Below are 19,135 nucleotides of genomic sequence, written 5' to 3'. Positions count from 1 at the left end.
AGAATAAAAATCTTTAAATAAATAAAAAAATAAATAAATAAATAAATAAAATCTTTAAGAAAAAAAAGAAATACATGATTATTAAAGTTTCTACTCCATACATTTGCAGGATTTTAACTATCTCAGTGAAATTCCAAATGAAAGAGAAATTCTGAACATCATATATGTAAATTGCAACTATTAAAATTATTTGGATACTCTTTTTTTTAAGAAAAGATTTATTTCTTTGAGAGGGAGGGGGAGAGTATGAGTAGGGGGAAGGGGAGAGGGAGAGAGAGACACAGACTCTTCATTGAGCAGGGAGCCCAACACAGGGGCTTGATCCTAAGACCCTGAGATCACAACCTGAGCCAAAGGCAGACAAGTAACTGACTGAGCCACCCAGGTTCCCCATTTGAATACTCTTCAGAAGAAAGCAGAGCAGATGCAGGACCCTGAAAAAGACCTAAATTCTAGTCCCAAATCTGCCATTCAGCAGTTGTTTCATCTTGAACTGGTCATTTAATAGGACTCAGTTTCAGGTTCCTTCACTTTAAAATGAGAGCCCAGGGAAAATATGACAAAAGCTCGACTGTCCAGTAGCATCTCTCAACCTGCAGTCATCAGATACGGGAGAACCAAGGTCCAAGGATGACAGCTATGCCATCTTTGCTCAGTGCAGGGCCCTGTCCTAAGCGCCATCCACATATTAATTCATCTAACCTTTAAACAAACCTATGTAGTAAGTACTCTTACTATCTTCACTTAGAGGTGAAGACATGGACAAACAACAGACAAGTAGTTCAGCCAATGTCACACAGGAAGTGTATGAAGAACAAGAATTCACATCCAGGCTGACTGGCTCCAGGATCAGCTTTTCTCACCACCATGCCGGGCTGCATCTACTGGGAAAACCTTTGGGATGTAGACATCTGGTTGTTTAAATTTTCTTATAGAAGGGAAAAGTCAGAATTTAGGAGTAGACGGTTTGATGACTGAGGACGCTGCAAGGCCTTCGATCATGGCAACTCTATCATACAGTACCATGTCAATGCAAACAAAAATATTTCTGTAGCTTGTGACCTGTCCTATCTTGCCCACAGAATGCAAATATGTTCTCAATATTATAAAGACGATGGTTCTATCTGCAAGGATATACTGTATCCTATGCCTGCAACTTTAAGGCAACATTTCTTAATACCTGCCTATATTTAAAATTGTGCTCTGAAGCTAGAATTCAGTCCAATCATGGTACACCACAGAGTGACAGCAATAGTTAAATCTGATATCAGCTATACGATGACATTTAAACATAGTATCAGTTACATATAACCAGAGTTTGAAAATGAGATATTTCAACCAGAATTATTTATAGCTGAAGGCAAACCCTACTTATCAGTATGGGAAATGGCTCTGTTTAATTTGCTGCCTATTGAGATTTATTTATTTGGTAGATTGATAATAAGTAAACAAAAAATAGTTTAATCTCAGTAGCATGAGGCACATAAATATGCAGAAGTTCTAAGTTTGTTAATATCTTGGTACAAGTGTGGTATATTCATGAAATGTCCTACACATTCCCAATTAGTCATTTATGATCATTAGCCAGATAATTTTACAGCTAGGAAAGACCTTACATATTTTTTACTTCTTCAATGAACAGGCAAAGTCTAGAGATCTTTTCCTCCCTTGAATAAGACCACAAAGCTCTTAAATTTCTGAGAATTCAAGCTCTTTCACTGTATCTTCATACAGCTGTGAAAATAAAAAATATTCTGATGTCTTTTAAATTTTCTTGCCACAACGTAAATACACATGCCAAAATATACAAGACTGAAAGAAAAATCCATTTATCAGCATCAGTGCTACACACAAAACAATCCCAGTCCTCCCACTTCTTGCTTCTTCTGAAGCGATGACCACATGCAGATAGATATCTAATTAGACTCACCTTTCTGTCTTCTGGTCTTCTGCCTGTGCCTAGGACCTATGTAATCGGAGAACCCCTCTTACAGTAAATAGCCACAAAACGAGGTAAGGGTGGAAATAGATTCTAAATCTTTTGAAACGTTCTGGGCACAGCTGTTGAAAATGGATGAGTGATGTTTGAACACACAACAACAGAGGCAAGGGACTATTCATATAACTTTCACTGTAGACTTTTCCACATCAACAATTTTAAGTTTACTGATACACTTTAATGAAAAGGCAACAGACTAGAACTAGATTAGCTTTTTATTTTTCTTCTTGAAAATGCAGAGCAACCCACTGAATATGCCCTCAAAATGAATCATTATCAATTCAACAATCTCACAGATAATGTGAGAAGTCCTATGAAATGCTGCTCTTTTCTTTTTACGTTGCCCACACCACCTGCTAACTTTTACTATTTCATCTTTTTAAATGTCTAAATAGATTTTATATAATTAAAATTGGAAAATATCTACCAAAAAATAATAATTTTGGCTTCACTATTGTAAACTACCACGTATTACTCAAAGTAAGTAACCAGCCCCCCCCCTTTTTTTTTTTCTTTTATAACCTATAGGGAAACCACAGTGCAAGTTTTACAATTAAAATGTAGAAAGTGGGGCAGCCCAGTGGCTCAGCGGTTTAGCGTTGCCCTCAGCCCAGGGCATGATCCTGGAGACCTGGGATTGAGTCCCATGTCGGGCTCCCTGCATGGAGCCTGCTTCTCCCTCTGCCTGTGTCTCTGCCTCTCAATCTCTCTCTCTCATGAATAAATAAGATCTTTAAAAAAAAAAAAAGTCTAAGAAGTTAAAGCACTAGCAACACTATAGCATTCTTTATCCTCAGGGACTAGGACAAGTTAAAAATCCCATAAGCAATATTGCAAAAGTCTGAACTTATAAAAAATCAGATTGGAAAAATTAACCAGACCCAGTGTCTTATTGTATCTCGAACAATTCTTGTCTTGTTATTTCATAAATGTTTGATTTTTACATCATCATCATAACACCCAAATGTATTAGTATTGTTGGCCTAGTTCCTAGACCAAAAAAAAAAAGGGAGGGTGGTTAGTATTAGATTAATTTGTAATAGTATCTGATTCAAAACAAATAATTCAAGTTAAAGCACTGACCCTACTGACTGACTCAAATACTGTTGAAATTCGCCAGGTACTTTCATGATTGTTGGCTTCCTTCAACTAAGGCAAAGATATCCTAAAATGGCTTTGGCTTTAAAATGTGTCAAACCAAAACAAGACATTTTGCTAGGTAATATTTGGAAAAAGTTACATCAAACTATGAAAATCAGAAAATATAATCACTAACCTAAAATCTCTAAAATAACAAATGATATTTTTTTCCTACATATTACCAAATTGTGTTAGTGATATGCCACTTCTACATAATTATTTCTATCAAGGAATTAAGAGAAAATAAGAAAACTACAACTACATATCAAATTTTAGTTGCTGGTTTGCTTTGGACCTGACTTTAAGTAACAAGGTTTATGAATTTTATAAACTTGACAAAATCAAACACAAACTCATACTGCATTTAGTCTAGGAAAATTTCCAAATATGCAAGTACAATGGGCACTGAAGCCCACTTTCAAATTGTAGTTTTTAAGTTTTCATGACAACCTAATAACATCACAGTCCACCATAATGTCAAGAACTATTAGATTTAGAAGAGTTTAGTTATTACCCTGGTGTTGGGTTACTCTGTAATTACAGAAGCTGTAAAATTAATTCTAGAGTAAAAAACAAACAAACAAACAAAAAAACCAATGTGGGAAAAATTTAGATTTCTAGTTGTAGCTCTTTTTGGCTCACATACTGAATTCTCTTAAGGATCTATCACTTCAAACATTCAGATCCATTACCAATTTCCTTTCCTTGAAATGCTGAAAAGTTGCTGATTCCCAATGTGCAATGTCAAAGCCCTAAAAAACATTGTATTTGTCAAGTGGCAGAAGGGACACAGTGAGTGACTGAAGGTTCGGATTATAGAATCAGGTGTCTGGGGTCTTGGGCAAAGCTCACTAACCTTTCTTTGCACTGGTTTCTTTCTACAGAGGGTTGTCACAGAAACTGAGTACTGCTGAAATTATAACATCCTTTTAAAGAGGGTTTGGTACATGAAAAATGTAGTGACTATTACCATTATTTTCTTTGGTGTCTCAGAATCTACAGTATTTTGAAGCTATTATCTCCCTGAATTTGAAAAGCTATCAACTCCCCATGCTCCAAGCGTAAATTCTAAGGACCCGATAGGGACTTTTAAAAAGCTAAGTGATTTTGGACCAAGATGGAATATAAGTATTTCTTCCTATGTCTCCTGCTATTACAGCTAAAAACTCTGGACATCATCTGTAGAACACACATAAAATGACTATGGAAAGTTCAGAAAAGCTAACCAGCTCGGGATCTCAAGACCTGAGGGGACTGACATGACTATTAGTTCCCTACGTTCTCTTTCTGCCTCACCTATCCTAGAAGAGGTCAGAATTATCTTCAGTGAACGTAGGGAACTGATATGCAAGGGAGAAATATAGAGCTGCATATTTTAGCTATGGATCTCGGCCTCTGTCGACATACCAATTAAATGCTTCTGCACATTCCCACTGCTTTTTCTCTTCTATCAAATGGTACTGTCCAATTCAATTTAAATCTTTTCTTTTTTTTAAAAAAAGATTTTATTTATTTATTCGAGAGAGAGATTGAGAGAGAGAAAAGCAAAGGCAGAGGGAGAAGCAGGCTCCATACAGGGAGCCCGACGTGGGACTCGATCCCGGGACTCCAGGATCACACCCGGGGCCGAAGACAGGCACTAAATCACTGAAACACCCGGGGATCCCCTAAATCTTTTCTTATTGTTGATCTGAAAGCTAATGAATCTGGGTTTGTTTGGTTTTGTTTTTATTTCTGATTTTCTTTTCATTTCCCTCATGAGGGTGAATGGTATATTAGCCATGCTATCTTTGATCCCAATACATACTGTTTACAGCTACTGTTTCAAGGCCAAAGAGAGGTCTTCTCTTACTCTCATAGTAAGATTCTTCTAACCATCAATCATCTCACTTTATACAAGGGCATCTGTACTTAAGATTTAATTATTCAGTGTAGATGTCACTGTGTATGGATTTGTCTCTTTCTAACACATACCCAGTATCCATCTCAGCTTTCATTCCTTGTTCTCATTTCTATTTGATATTTGGCCCTTTATAAACAAAAATTATCATCTGCCTTTATACTAAACCTATATAAATTAAAGACTTCTTAAAAAAAAAAAAAAAAGGCAAAACATGGACAGGAGTAGGACTCACCAATCCAATAGCCACAACACTGCTCATGCCTCAGACCATGGTGTCATTTCAAGCCTTAGCTCACTCACTGCCCTGTGAAATTCATCTGGTTCACGAAGCCTACCTTGTAACTTAAACTCCATTTTGCCCTTTGCCCACCCATGATTTGTATGTGTGTATGTGTAAATGTAAATATGAAACTTTAAAAATGTAAGTAATTCATTTGTATACTATGCTTTATCTTGTGTTCCCTAATTCTTTAATGTATTTATTAAGTCTTTGTCCACCAAATAAAACTACAACCTGAGGACAGGAACTAAGCGTATTTTTATAATTGTTTCCTACTATAAATAGCATAGTGCTAAAACACTGAACAGGTATCAACTTATTCATGACAATTTAATTTCTACCAGTTAATGTGCTGAGGGCTGGGGATAACAGGAAAACAGAAGACATTACCTGTGTATGATAGGTTTACAGAGCATTACAAGAGAGTCATAATAACATTTTAGGTGTAAACTGAGACTCAAACCAGAGATGCAGTCGAAGCATTATGGAAGAACAGAAAGGAAGTACCTAACTCTGCCAGGGAAAGTATCACAGAAAAAGAAATACTTCCTTTAAATAGAATCACAAAGATAGACACAAATTTGCCTATCAAACAAGAGAAGAAGTAGGAATGGCATTCACGAATGAGGGAATGGCAAGTACAAAGGAATGGATTCCTAAATGAATGAGCAAGTAGATGAACTGAGGAGCTATAGAAAAGTCATAGGCCATAAGTGTGGGGGGAGAAAGGGTAGTGACTGGTGACAAATCTGGATGGCAGGCAAGAACTTGATGACGTCTGAAGGGCCCAATAAGCCACAGGACATAATCCTGGAGGTACTGGGGGATATTGAAGAGAGAATGGTAGGATCGGATATCCCTTCCACTAATGAAATGATAGCCTGGAAAGCAGAAAAAAAATGGACAGATGTTAGGAAGCTATTTTAGACTGTAACTGGGGAATGATGAGGATATGAGCTAAGGGATGTAGACAGTGGAATCATGACAATTGAAAGCATAGGTATAGATGAAAACAAACTGAATGAGAAGAGACAAAGACCAACAACAGGACTGAGTGACATCAACACTCACTTAATATGAATCTTTACTGAAAGTCAAATCCATTCTTAGTTCAGGAATAAATTAAATATTTCTTCTATCTTTAAAACTGCAGTTCTCAATGTATAAACAAGAAGAAACAGGTCATGATTAATATTTTAAAAACTAAACTGGAAACCATGTTTATCTACCTACTGATCTTGGAATGTCTTTCAAACACTATGTGTTCAGAGATAACAGAATTCCATCTCCCCTGCCCACCCCCAACCTGTCAAAGTGAAGGGGCTGTAAACATACCTGTTCATCGGGTTTTCTTTTGAAAATGGGTACAAATAAAATTCACTTGAAGGAATTAAATAAAGTCTGCATTCAGTTCTTTCTATTTGGCCTCTATGCCATTTGACTTCATGCCTTCACTAGCACTGCCCCCTCCACCCCCTCCAGGAATTCAAATTACTGCTTTAACACTTCAACTAACCTTTATGTGACCTGGTTAGACATATGGTGAATTGCCTCAATGTAACTTGACACACAAAATAATTTCATGGCTTTTTCCCTTAATATCAATGATTTAATTTCTATGAGGTATACTATCATGGCAAATCTGACTTGCTTTAGAATACCAATCAGATAAATATGCTGCATATTTATCATACAATGTAGTATGTACATTTTTTGTACATACTTGTACAAAAAATACAATTTGTATTTTTTTACAAATATTTTTGATATTTGTAGCATACAATGCTTTTGATGATTTAGACAAGTGGATTTGATTTATCCACTTCAGATACATTCACTCACTTGACCACTTTGGTATTTGTAAAATAAAAGAATAAATATATACAAGAAAAAAAAATGCAATGTGAGGCTCACATTACATTTTAACAACAGAAAAAAGCACATAAAACCTAAATCTTTCACTCCACTACTAGAAGCAACATAGCCTTAGAAGGGGAATGCATTTTCCTCTTAAATCATATGCCAATATCCATTTATTTTGTTCATCCTGGTAATATCCTCTGAGGATCTGCTGTGTCCACACATTATGCCTATACTGAGAAGAGTAAGAAATCTTGCATTCCCCTTCAGGGTAATGACTGCCAATAAGTGAATGAGAACAGCATCTACCCACAGGCTGCCATCTCACCATTTAGTGCTCAGCTGTTAAGACAGCCTCCCTGAAGGCCATTCTCTAAATACTCTGGCTAATATTGCATCTCACACGCATTCCACTGGTTCTCTATCCTCTCACCCTGTTCTACTGTGTGCATAACAAGGAGCCTTGTCTCCTTATTATCGTTTGTGTTTGCCTTGTGTATAACTTCTGCTACTGGACTAGAAGCCTCAGCAAAGCCAGAAGTCCTCAGTCTCATTCACCAATTCATCAGCAGTGCCCAGAAGACCGCCTGCCATGTGCTCAACTGACATTTGGTGGTCCGGTGAATGCTTTCAAAGCCACAAACTGCCAAAATATTAAAACTCTGTTCTAAATACAATCCTAACAGGAAAGAGTTTATTTGGTACCTCTGTGAGCTCACAAGATCCAGAGAGATGCATAATCCATACCCTGACGAGCAAATATGAACCGACTCAATTCAGCTTCCATCCAGTGCCATGAATTCACTGATAGTCAAATGTTAACTGCTCTTGAAATATATTTAAATTGTCCTTAAAATGAAGGAGAAGCATGAAAAGAAATATAACAGGAAATAAAACTAATCTTCTTACTGAAAGGGGAATGACTACCATAGTCAGGAATTCATAATGCAAACACCCCTTAAAATGTCATTCAAGCTTCAAGTTCATATTTTCTTCTAAGAGTCACTGTGGTTGTTATGAGAACATACTACATTAGAATAGATGATACAGAAACTATGGTCTTCTATATATAATCGGGCTCCTCTGAAGGTCAGCAGCATATTTGGATCAAATAATTGTGAGGTTTTGTTTAGTACTACTATAAAATGTGAAAGAAAAAAACTGAACAAAAAGGTATGCAGAATCTTGCAATATCCTATTTGCAAAACATGCAATAAATAGAATAATGTTCCATTTTCAAAATGTATTTTCTAAAAGAACCCTGTACTAATTGCATGTTGACGTATAAAGCACACAAAACTTGCATTTTCTCTACTTTGGATCCAGACTCGTGATTCCATAAGTATAGCCCATTGTGCATAATTCCCAGGTCAGGGGTGCAGGAGACAAATTAATTAGTCTATTAAGTCTCCGTCGGATCCTGGCACTAATGTTTAGGTTAGCACCTTCACCAACAAGTTTCTAATGCCTAACTATGCGGCCATTTGTTCCTGAGAGAAATTAGGAATGAAAGGGAAAAAGAAAACACGCTGGGAAAAGTTCCCACTGACCTAAAGGCAGAAACATGCACGTGAGTCAGGAGTAGATTGGTGTATTCATAAAAAGGAGAAAAACTCTAGTTGATTAGTTCTTGCTATTTTAAGTGATTAGGAGAAAAATAAATGGCTTCATATCTAGGGAAACTTAAATAGCATTTAACACTCTACAAAATCAACCTACAAAGATGATAATTTGCTATGACTTAGCACTAAAGAGAAACCAATGATTTCATATGACGAATCTCCAGAGCATTTCACGGGAAGATTAAACACGAATAAATACGTGTGGATGCTACAAATGATTTAAATGAGCCAAATCCCATATTTGAAAACACACAGAACCACGCGTGTGCATGGGCACACATATGGAAAAGGAGGGGGTGAGAAAAGAAGGAAAACTACGGTTTTCTTTACCTCATAACCATTAGCTACTGCAAGGTGCATTTAAAAGGGTCACATATCATATGGAGTTTTAAATTCGGTAAAAGCAAAATCCATTCATCATGGATTTTGAACAGACCAACAGAATCCCTATGTACTGTGTAGGAATTTCCTTTTCTCTGAAATTTTTCTTTTTCTTTTGTTCAGTAGGGTCATGGCACAGTGGAATGTTTTTATAGCATCAATGACCCAGAAATGTGTAAGATCTGAGGCTCTGAAAGCTGTTTTAGGCATATGTATCAGGTGTTGAGCTTGTCTCAGATATCTCTAAGAACAGTAATGAGAAATGAATAACTTAGTTTACAACGATATTATCTGTCATAACAATGTGTCCTACACATTGGCAACTGCACGAGGTTAGAACCTTGATATACCTACACTGAAGTGACATCAAAGTCTAGGCCATTTAAAATTCACCCAGAATGCCAGATTCATGAAAAGGCAATCACAGTGACTATGTCTTACGGGTTCTCCTGAATATCCTATTGTTTGGGCTCTATACAAACTTAAGTTCATCACTATTTTCCCCCAAACACAGTGCCACTGAATTGAGGAATTTTTTAAAAAGATTTTATTTATTTATTTGAGATAGAAGAGAATATGAGCAAGGGGAAGGGCAGAGGCAGAGAGGGAGGGATAAGTGGGACTCGATCCCATGACCTAACCAACTAAGCCACCTATGCACCCCTAAATTGAGGAATATTAAAATACAATTATGTTTCTTGGACTTTTTCTTCAGTAAATAATCAGATACACCAAAACAGAAAATAAATAGAGAGGTAGGGATGCCTAGGTGGCTCAGTAGTTGAACATCTGCCTTCGGCTCAGGATTTGATTCTGAAATCCTGGGATCCAAGTCCCACATCGGGCTTCCTGCACAGAACCTGCTTCTCTCTCTGCCTATGTCTCTGCCTCTCTATGTCTCTCATAAAGAAATAAAATCTTTAAAAAAAGGAGAAAGAAACAGAGGTAAAAAGCTAACGATTTAATATTAATTATAATAGCAAAAAATGGCAACAACATAAACGTCCAATAAGGAGATAGTTAAATAAGTTATGATGTAATGGAATATTACGTCATTAAATGTCACGCTTTCAAGGCATATATAACAGGATAGAAAATTCCTAGATTTTGTCAGGCACACAATGAAGAATTGTTAAATGGATGAAATAAAAATGCAGTTATAAAACTATTGAATAGTTTGATTACAATTTATATGTGTGTATGCATTATATAAAAATATATCATAAACACATTTTTTATATAAATTTGTCTATCATACAAAAAAAAGAAAAGATATACACCAAAGTGTCCACAGAGGTTATTTTTGGATTAAAGAACTAAACACCATTATGGGATGCCTGGGTGGCTCAGTGGTTGAGCATCTGTCTTCAGCTCAGGTCATGATCCCCAGGTCCTGGGATCAAGTCTCGCGTCAGGCTCCCCATGGAGAGCCTACTTCTTCCTCTGCCTATGTCTCTGATTTGCTCTGTGTGTCTCATGAATAAATAAACAAAATCTTTAAAAAAATAATTGTGAACACATACTGCTTTTCCAACTAGAAATTAAGCTTTTGTAGCTAGAAATTAAGCTTTTTGTAGCTACTATAATAGTTTGAGCCAAATGAGGTTTTCACTATTGGAGGTAATGCTCCTTGTATAATGACCAGCAGAAGAAAGGATGAGTCAGACCCTTGTGAGTGATGCTCCCATCAGCCAGTTGCTAAGACCCCCCCCAACCCTAACCAACTCCAGCAAATCATGATAACCTCCAAAACTCTTTTTGCCCTAGATCTATTTAATCTGTTTTTAAACTGTTTTCTTCTAATATGAGTATTAATAAAATGTCTACTAATCTACAGAATGTGTTGTGAAAATACACCATATTTCTTTATTGATGGCCCTGGAATTTCTCCTCTGAGGCCAAAAACAGGGTGTGTATGTATGCATTTGACAAACTCATCTATTTATGATAAACTGCCCTAACCTGCTTCACATATGGCAATGGATATTTTTATAAGCTCTGCTGAAAAGAATCCCATCCTTCAAATTGACAGTTACAGTTTCCCCCAAAAATGTCATTTTGAAAGTTTTTAAAACAGCATTTTGAATCAACACTGCCAACTTTTTAAAGCGTTTAAAAAGATGCAGTTACTCCCTAGGTTCTGCTTCTTTATGACACACATTGTTTTATGGGCAAAGTCCATTCCAACCCATCTCTTACAGACATGTTTTTGTACCATTGTCTATGCCACCTATAAGTATCTTCATGGGCAGTTTTCTTTCCACTACCACAAAATCAAGCAAATAGCACTCCTTTGTACTCTGTTTGTGTGGTTACTATGGTAGTGACCTGGATTTCGCACCTAGGATAACCCTATTTGGGGCAGGGGAGAGAAATAGGGACCAAAAGAATGAAAGAGTAAGTTAGGTCAACGGTCAACACCTTTAAACATTTACTTTTCCCTTGGAACAGACTTTGGCCAAAATCTATAAAACTCTGACCTGATCCTTCAGTTTCCTGGCATGAAAGTACTTAGCATTATGATGCGAACACCATGACACTGGCAAGATCAGCAACCTTTTCCCTGCTCTTAAGAAGCATTACAATTCTGTTTCCCACCATCCCCCAAATTTCCACCTCACCCTCCCCCCAGCCCAAGTCAGGCCCCAATTCACAGGTTCTAATGACCACACAATGGAAATACCATGTGGTAACTGGAAGTCTTTGATGGAAAACAGATGAGAGAGAACACTCTGCTTGTCCAGCACTTTTATATGTACAGCCCTCCCCCAATGCCTTTGAGGATGTCACCGTAAGTAACCCATGGAAAGAGCAGTTATTGAAAGAAATGTCATACATTTTCTATTTTCGTGGGTTTTCTCAATTGTCAACAAGATGACTTCCTTGAATATCTGCTTCAAATGAACCAATGGTTTTCAAGGTAGTTTAGAAAGATCTTCCCCCTTGGGATGCCTGGGTGGTTCAGTGGTTGAGTATCTGCCTTTGGCTCAGGACATGATCCTGGAGTCCCGGGATCAAGTCCTGCATCAGGCTCCCTGCATGGAGCCTGCTTTTCCCTCTCCCTGTGTCTCTGCCTCTCTCTCTCTCTCTCTGTGTCTCTCATGAATAAATAAATAAAATCTTAAAAAAAAAAGAAATACCTTCCCCCTTAAATAATATCCTTTCAAAAATACTCCAACAGTTAACAGATGAAAGCAGCTGATGTGAGAGAAGTGTGGAAGATGCAAGAAAGGGCTGCAGAGCTTCCCCAACAGCCTATCCAGCTACTCCTCAGCTTCCCCATAGAGCTCTTTAGACAACCTTCAGTATCCTAGAACCCCAAGAAACATGATTCGAACACAAATTAAATAGAACCTGCCCTTGTAATCACAGAGTTAATATTCATAGTGTTGACTCTTCCAAGCAATATAAAAGTCTCTGATATGCAGTCATTTTTAACATTCAAAGTCAGAAGCATCACTAATTTTTTTCAACAATATTTTGCTCCATTATTATAAGGAAAATTATGTCACAATGGCTTTTAAAATCTGAGTGTTCATAAAAGTAATAGGCCCGAGTTATTAAAAAACATATTAAATCCTCTTAAATTGTTTTAGAGAAAAAATCATTATATTTCTGGTAATTAGTGAATTAATTATGAAGCATAAAGCAGGGGCCAGAATTCATGTGAAATCCTATTAGATAATAGAAACTGCAGTACTTTCGGAAGGGAAAGAAAAATATATGCAATGATCCTTATGCCTCCTTGCTAGCCAAATAGATGTCCAGAAATTTAATACATCCTGCCTCACTTTTGTTGAGTCCTCATAAAACTGACAAAACAAAAGACAGGGTAAAGTTTTAAAGAGTCAATAAAAATGTTTTTTAAAGTACTCTGAGTGCCTTAAGTGTTACAGTAAGACTTCATTTCAAAGAAACACAATTAAATGCCATGAAAACTTCTCTGTAATTCTATTATATATCCTCAAGAGACAGTCCCTTGAGATACTACCATTTAATCACTTCCTACTTGAAAACATGAATTTTAATAGCTCATACTATACCATATTGTTATTGTTTGTTGATGGCTTTTTAAAATTATTGGTACTTGTAAATCTTCTCACCAAACAGTGACCCACTTGAGAGTAGAATGTAGGTTTTATTGATCTTGGTTTGGTTACTCATTAATTACTTCAGCATTCCCACTGTATGCTAGCTAGATGCTAAATACTTAGGAGTAACCTTAAAAGTATATATGGAAAAATATCACAGCTCCTTATCCATAAATATTTAAAGTAAAATAACAAAGAATGAGAAAACAAATTATTGCAATGCATTGCCTTGGAGTTCAATGCAGTGGGCCAAGGAACACAAAGAAGTAACAGGGCTCACCTAGAAGAACAGAGCAAAGGGCAGAGCTGCATTCTATGGAAGCTTCAGCTAGGTTTTAAAGACCATTGGGAATTCATCACAAAACATGTGATGAAATATAAGATCTGAGGATTTAAGCAGTACCATATATTCAAGAGTCTCATATACCATACTAAGGATTTTGTACTTTATTCTGAGGAACCATTTAAAAAATGAATTTTGAAAAAGTCACTTTGACTATAAACAGAGCCTGGAATAGAAGGAGCAAAACCAGTTGCAGAGAGACCAGTTAAGAGATCTTACAGTGATTCAGGTCCTAAACTAAGGCTGTAGTAATCAAAATAAAGAACGGTGAACATACTTGGAGCGCCTGGGAAGCTCAGTTGGTCAAGCTCCCGACTCCTGATTTTGGCTCAGATTATGATTTCAGGGTCCTGGGATGGACCTGTACTCAGCGCAGAATCTGCTTGCGATTCTCTGCCTCTCCCTCTACTCCTCCCCGCTCCCTCTCTCTCTCTCAAGTAAATAAATAAAATCTTTAAAGAAAAAAAGAATGGTGAACATGCTGGAGAAGTATTAAGGAGAAAGCACTGGCAGGATTTAAAAACTGAGTTGAGAAAACAGATAGCAGTCAAGATAAATCATGGACAATTCCTCAGTTTCTAGTTCTGGCAATGGAGAATAATTGTGAAGTTTACTAATATAGAGAACACAGAAAGAGATGCAAATCTGGTAGGGAAGGAAAGATGTGTTTTGTTTAGGATCTGGGGCATGTCAAACTTAGAGCTTCTGTTTACATTCCAAGTGGAAATGTGCAGAAATCACACAAGAGGGTCCGGTACGGTGAAGAGAGACCTGGAACCTGTGAGGAGTATCCCCTGTTGGGGGGATACTAGCTATGACAACCATCAGTATTTCAGTACTTGTCAATGAAGTCATGAACTGGATACAATGATCCAGGAGACAGCCAGAGAAGGATGCCTCAGACTCAACTCCTCAGAGCATCCACAGGGGAGACAGAGAAAGTAGAGAAACCTGCAGAAGAAACTGCAAAGCAGCAGCACAGGAGGAAAGAAGTTGGTTGGGAGAGTGAAAAGAACAGTTCTGAGAAGGGAACACCCACCTGTCAAATGATCCTGAGAGACAGCAAAAGTACTAAAAAGAGGCAAGTAGATTTTGTGCAAACGAGCTAATTCATGACCTCTGCAAGACCAGTTTCAGTAGTGAGATGATAACAAAGTGATACAGAAGTTATTGAGGAGCAAACATGATGTGATACTGAGAAAATAGTTCTAACAGAGCTCCCAGCACATATTAAACATTCCAACTGTTCCTAATTTACTTTTGTCTACTGCATGTCATCCTGTCCAAGTTTTTAAATATGCCACAGTACTAAATATGCCAAAGAAATACTAAATAAATGTTTAATGATGGCTTTGACTACAACTGAAACCTCCATGAGAAGTAAGGTAAGTACTCTGGGACACTCACTGTAGTAAAGCATTTAGGAATCTGTTAAACCATTATGTTAGCCGAGTTTCATGGTCCTCAGTCGAAGGAAGCTGAAATTATTAGGCAGAACTGGCTTTGGTTGGTTTTAAGTGTGTATGTTATAAAAATCATTCATTGAGTTGTGTCACAAATCATTTTGTTTTTTTAATGAATCTAAAGGGAATAAATAAAATCTTTATACCTATCTAAAATATTTAGAAAATACATCAAATATAAACCTTATAAAATACAAATACAATATCAGACTAGATCATGCCACAGATTTTGTGTGACTTATTGTTCAATAATTGATTATTATTAAATAATTATTAATATTATTAATTGTGGCACAGGAAAAACTTATGAGTTCTGTCTTTGTATCACCCATTAAATATTAATATTTTTAAATATTAAATATTAAAATATTAAATATTTTCACTAATTCTAGCGGCTTATAAAAATTACAGAATTGCATATTATCATTTGAAAAGAACACTGGTACATAAATATGTTTAAAAAGACATAAGCGGGTAAAATATCTGGTATGAACCAAAGAACAAAAAGCAAAAGTGAAGAGCTATTTTTATACATCTTCCTAAACATGTTTTAACATCTAAGGCAAAAAAGGTAGGCAGTTGTTTATTTACACAGCATCTAGCCGGACAATATTTTCCTCTGTCCTTGTGGGGAGAGGAGGGAAACTTCTGAAAAACAGTTCAGGCCTTTCACTCCATTTGCATGACAACACAAGAGGTAGAACCACCCACTATTGTCTCAGAAGAATCAATCAGAAATTACATTGTGATCTCAACTCTTTGAACTGTTTTTAGTTTACCAAGATTAAAATGTAATTGGTCTCCCATCTTGCATAATACAGGTTTTTGCATATTGACTCTAAATCTAAGAAACTCAGTAAAGAACTTCACATACCAATTATAATGAATGACTTGCAAATACATCTACACATATACCACGTTTAATCATCAGATGAGACATTTTCCTCCTCAGGCCATGGAAACAATGTACACCTGAAGCCCCTCTCATCCAATTCCTGTATTTTCTCTCCACAAATAGCTCCCTCTTCTGACTTCTCAATTTCTGTTAATAAAATAATCAATATTCCAGAGACACACAGCCTCAAGACTTTGGAGTCATCCTTAATGCCAGTCTCCCTCATCCTGGTTATATAAATGGTTGCCAAATACAATGGATTCCACGTAGTCAGCGTGCCAGCAACTTGTGTCTTTCTTTCCATTACTTCTGGCACAATGTAGCTCGGTCCTTTACTATATGCACAACACCCAGATGCATTCCACTTCTTTCTAAGTAGAATTCTAACCACTGGCATTTAGGACCCATTAAAGGGCAGTTTTCTTCACACGCAACCTGTTTAAGGCTTACTATTCTGAAACTTCGCTTCTCCATTTCCTATCATCTTACCTCCCTGTCTTTACTCATGCCATTTCTGCCAACTCAATAATGCACCCATCTCCTCGCACCAAAAAGGCTGCCTGTTGCTTCAAAAATAATCTCAAACATCAAATCCTTTATAATTATTTTATTTTTTCCCATCCACCTCTGACCCAGCCATTCCACCAGCCCTCACTGAAAGCCTGTATCTTGCACAGTTTATAAATACATCTTGAATATTATTTATTTTTGTTTCTGTGTTACATCATTAGTAAACCACTGGTGCCCTGAGAAACAAGAAATGTTCCACAACTTTTTCTCAGTTAGAGGCACCTAATGATCTATCATAATAACATTGATAGTATTTGCTGAATTTAATCATGAATATTAATGCATTAATGAAGATCTGAAGACAAATTAATTCATTAGTGACCCACAAGAAATGAATAAATCAGTCTGTCCACTGGAGCTCTTACTGTCCTTTTTCTATGTATGAAGCCTGTGACTCGGGTTGATTGGGTGCTGATCATCCAAGTTTACCAGTTACTGTCAGTGAAACTTAAGAACTTTAAGTGAATGGATTACATGCAAATAACTTTCAAGCAAAGAAAGTAAATATTAGACCAACTTTGAGACAGGAAATTTCTTTTTAAAAATAACTCCTATTATTCTACCACAGGGAAAATTACCCTTTTAAGTTTGAAAATAAAATGAAATGCTTTAAATTAAACATTTTTTCAAAGCCAACACATAAGTTAATTTGAGGTCATCTGTTTTCTGAATTTTATCTACTAGATTTTCACCTTATGAACACCACTGAAAGGTACTATTTTAAACTATTCTTTAACTGCAAAAAGCAAATGTAGCCACAACACACACACATACACACACAAACTATAAATCAATATAACACTATAAGATTCAATGAAAATAGTGACTGCTTTAAAAAAAAATGCAACCCAAGGTATAGCCAAATAACTCATGAAACTCAGCATGCACTGCTGACTTTGGACATGATCACCAAATTTAACAAGGTGTTCTTGAGAGAAACAAAATAAGACAGGTCCCCAGAGCATCCATTCAAAATGGCAGATGCATCTGAACTCCAGGGCAAACTCCTCTAGGCTAATATTATGGTTGGCCTTAAATAAAAATTATAAAATTTAAATATCTTGTATTTAATACTTCAGAATGCAGAAAAGCTTATTGCTAAAGTCTCACTAGCATGCATAACAGAAAAATTAGAGCAATATAGTAAGACCTAAATGTAATCATGTAATTTTTCTTTACAGAGAAGACCAAGAAGAGTTTGACAGAAAAATTTGCAAAATCTGTAAAACATCTGTTCAGGGAAAGAAAAAAAAAAAAAAAGCATTAAATGTCCTGCAATGCAATCTGGGGGAGCACACTTATTTTTTTATAAATAGTATTTCACAAAGTCATTCATCATTGAGTCACACATATCAAAGCTGTTGTAAAAAAAAGAAAAAGAAGAAAAGAAGAAAAGAAAAGAAAAGAAAAGAAAAGAAAGAAAGAAAGAAAGAAAGAAAGAAAGAAAGAAGAAAAGAAAAGAAAAGAAAAGAAAAGAAAAGAAAAGAAAAGAAAAGAAAAGAAAAGAAAAGAGAGAAATTTGTGCTTTGCAGGTAATCTTTGCTACATGAAATTGGATTGCTGCAAATTACCATTCACTGAATTCTTATAAAGCCCTGACTGCTGCCTGTCACTGTTTGGCGCAATCCAGTAAAAGTTATTTCTCACCACCACCATACCTATAACCACCTACCATCAGCACCCATTCAGCTTGCAAAATCTACTTGGTTCTTTAGCTTATTTTCTTGAATAGATGGTTAAAGACCTTATGAACATCCAAACTCCCATTAAAATCTTCCCAGTACCAAGTCCATGTTTTAAAGCACTTCTGTGTTTGTCCTTACATGTGAATTTGATATGGACATAGCATATCTTTAAGGCATCTGCTCGAAGTTGTTTTTCTGACACTAAGTCAAAGATTTGAACTGACCTGTGAAACTGTTCTCAAATAATTATTTTAACTACTGACAGTCGATAGCTGGCTAAGGTTAAGAAGCCAATATGTTATTTTAAAAACAACAAAATTAACTGGTTTATATTGTGACAGACTACTTATCTTTGGCATCATCAATATATTAGCTTCCCTGTACTCATGTGTTATTTCTTATAGGTTTTAATGGGAAAATTGGTAAGAAAATAATCAGTCTTCATCAGTCTTATTCCATCTCTCTCCCAAAACCTACCATCTGTAAAAAAAAAAAAAAAAAAAAAAAAAAAAAAAAAAAATTGTTTCTGCGGTGAAAAAGGAAAGAGGTTATCCAACTATGAAACTGACTAAATATATGCCATTTATGCTGTTCTATGTATAGTATTAGAAGATCCACATTCCTAAAGTCTGGATGGTAGCAGGATAAATCTTGCTAAGTAGGAAGAAGGGGGTCAACAAATTTCTGATATAAGACATGAGTTACATTCCTGGAAGCAGAAAAAGTTATCCAACAGATACTCTATCATCTGATGTAACTCTTCATTTTATAGGTTAGGAAACTAAGGTGTAAGCAGGCAGGAGATTTTAGTTCTAGGAAAGTAAACTAAATTAGGAAGGTCCAAGTAAAAGTACCAAAGGTTTTGACCAGGCAAAACTCATTCACTGGCAATGGCTTATTCAA

The 19,135-nt window shown here is 36.2% G+C and overlaps 1 protein-coding gene and 1 long non-coding RNA gene across 4 annotated transcripts in view; one reads left to right on the top strand and one right to left on the bottom strand.

Annotated features, from left to right (window-relative positions):
* BMPR1B (bone morphogenetic protein receptor type 1B) overlaps nucleotides 1-19,135 on the bottom strand; it is a 393,829-nt gene that overhangs the window by 205,691 nt on the left and 169,003 nt on the right. The window contains exon 1 of one of the 2 annotated variants that reach the window (XM_072810276.1): nucleotides 11,666-11,764. The exons of the other annotated variant lie outside the window; for it this stretch is intronic. The gene's annotated coding sequence lies outside the window, so the exon portion shown is untranslated. Of the gene's footprint in view, nucleotides 1-11,665; nucleotides 11,765-19,135 lie in introns of those variants that run through there. 2 annotated transcript variants of the gene reach the window in all.
* LOC140623713 (uncharacterized) overlaps nucleotides 11,727-19,135 on the top strand; it is an 81,641-nt gene continuing 74,232 nt past the window's right edge. The window contains exon 1 of one of the 2 annotated variants that reach the window (XR_012023273.1): nucleotides 11,727-11,976. This is a non-coding gene — a long non-coding RNA (uncharacterized lncRNA). The remainder of the gene's footprint in view (nucleotides 11,977-19,135) is intronic. The other variant, XR_012023272.1, reaches the window with a different exon arrangement.

Source organism: Canis lupus, chromosome 33 (assembly GCF_048164855.1).
Source record: "Canis lupus baileyi chromosome 33, mCanLup2.hap1, whole genome shotgun sequence".
Lineage (NCBI taxonomy): Eukaryota > Metazoa > Chordata > Mammalia > Carnivora > Canidae > Canis > Canis lupus.
This window is presented reverse-complemented; position numbering and strand designations above follow the sequence as displayed.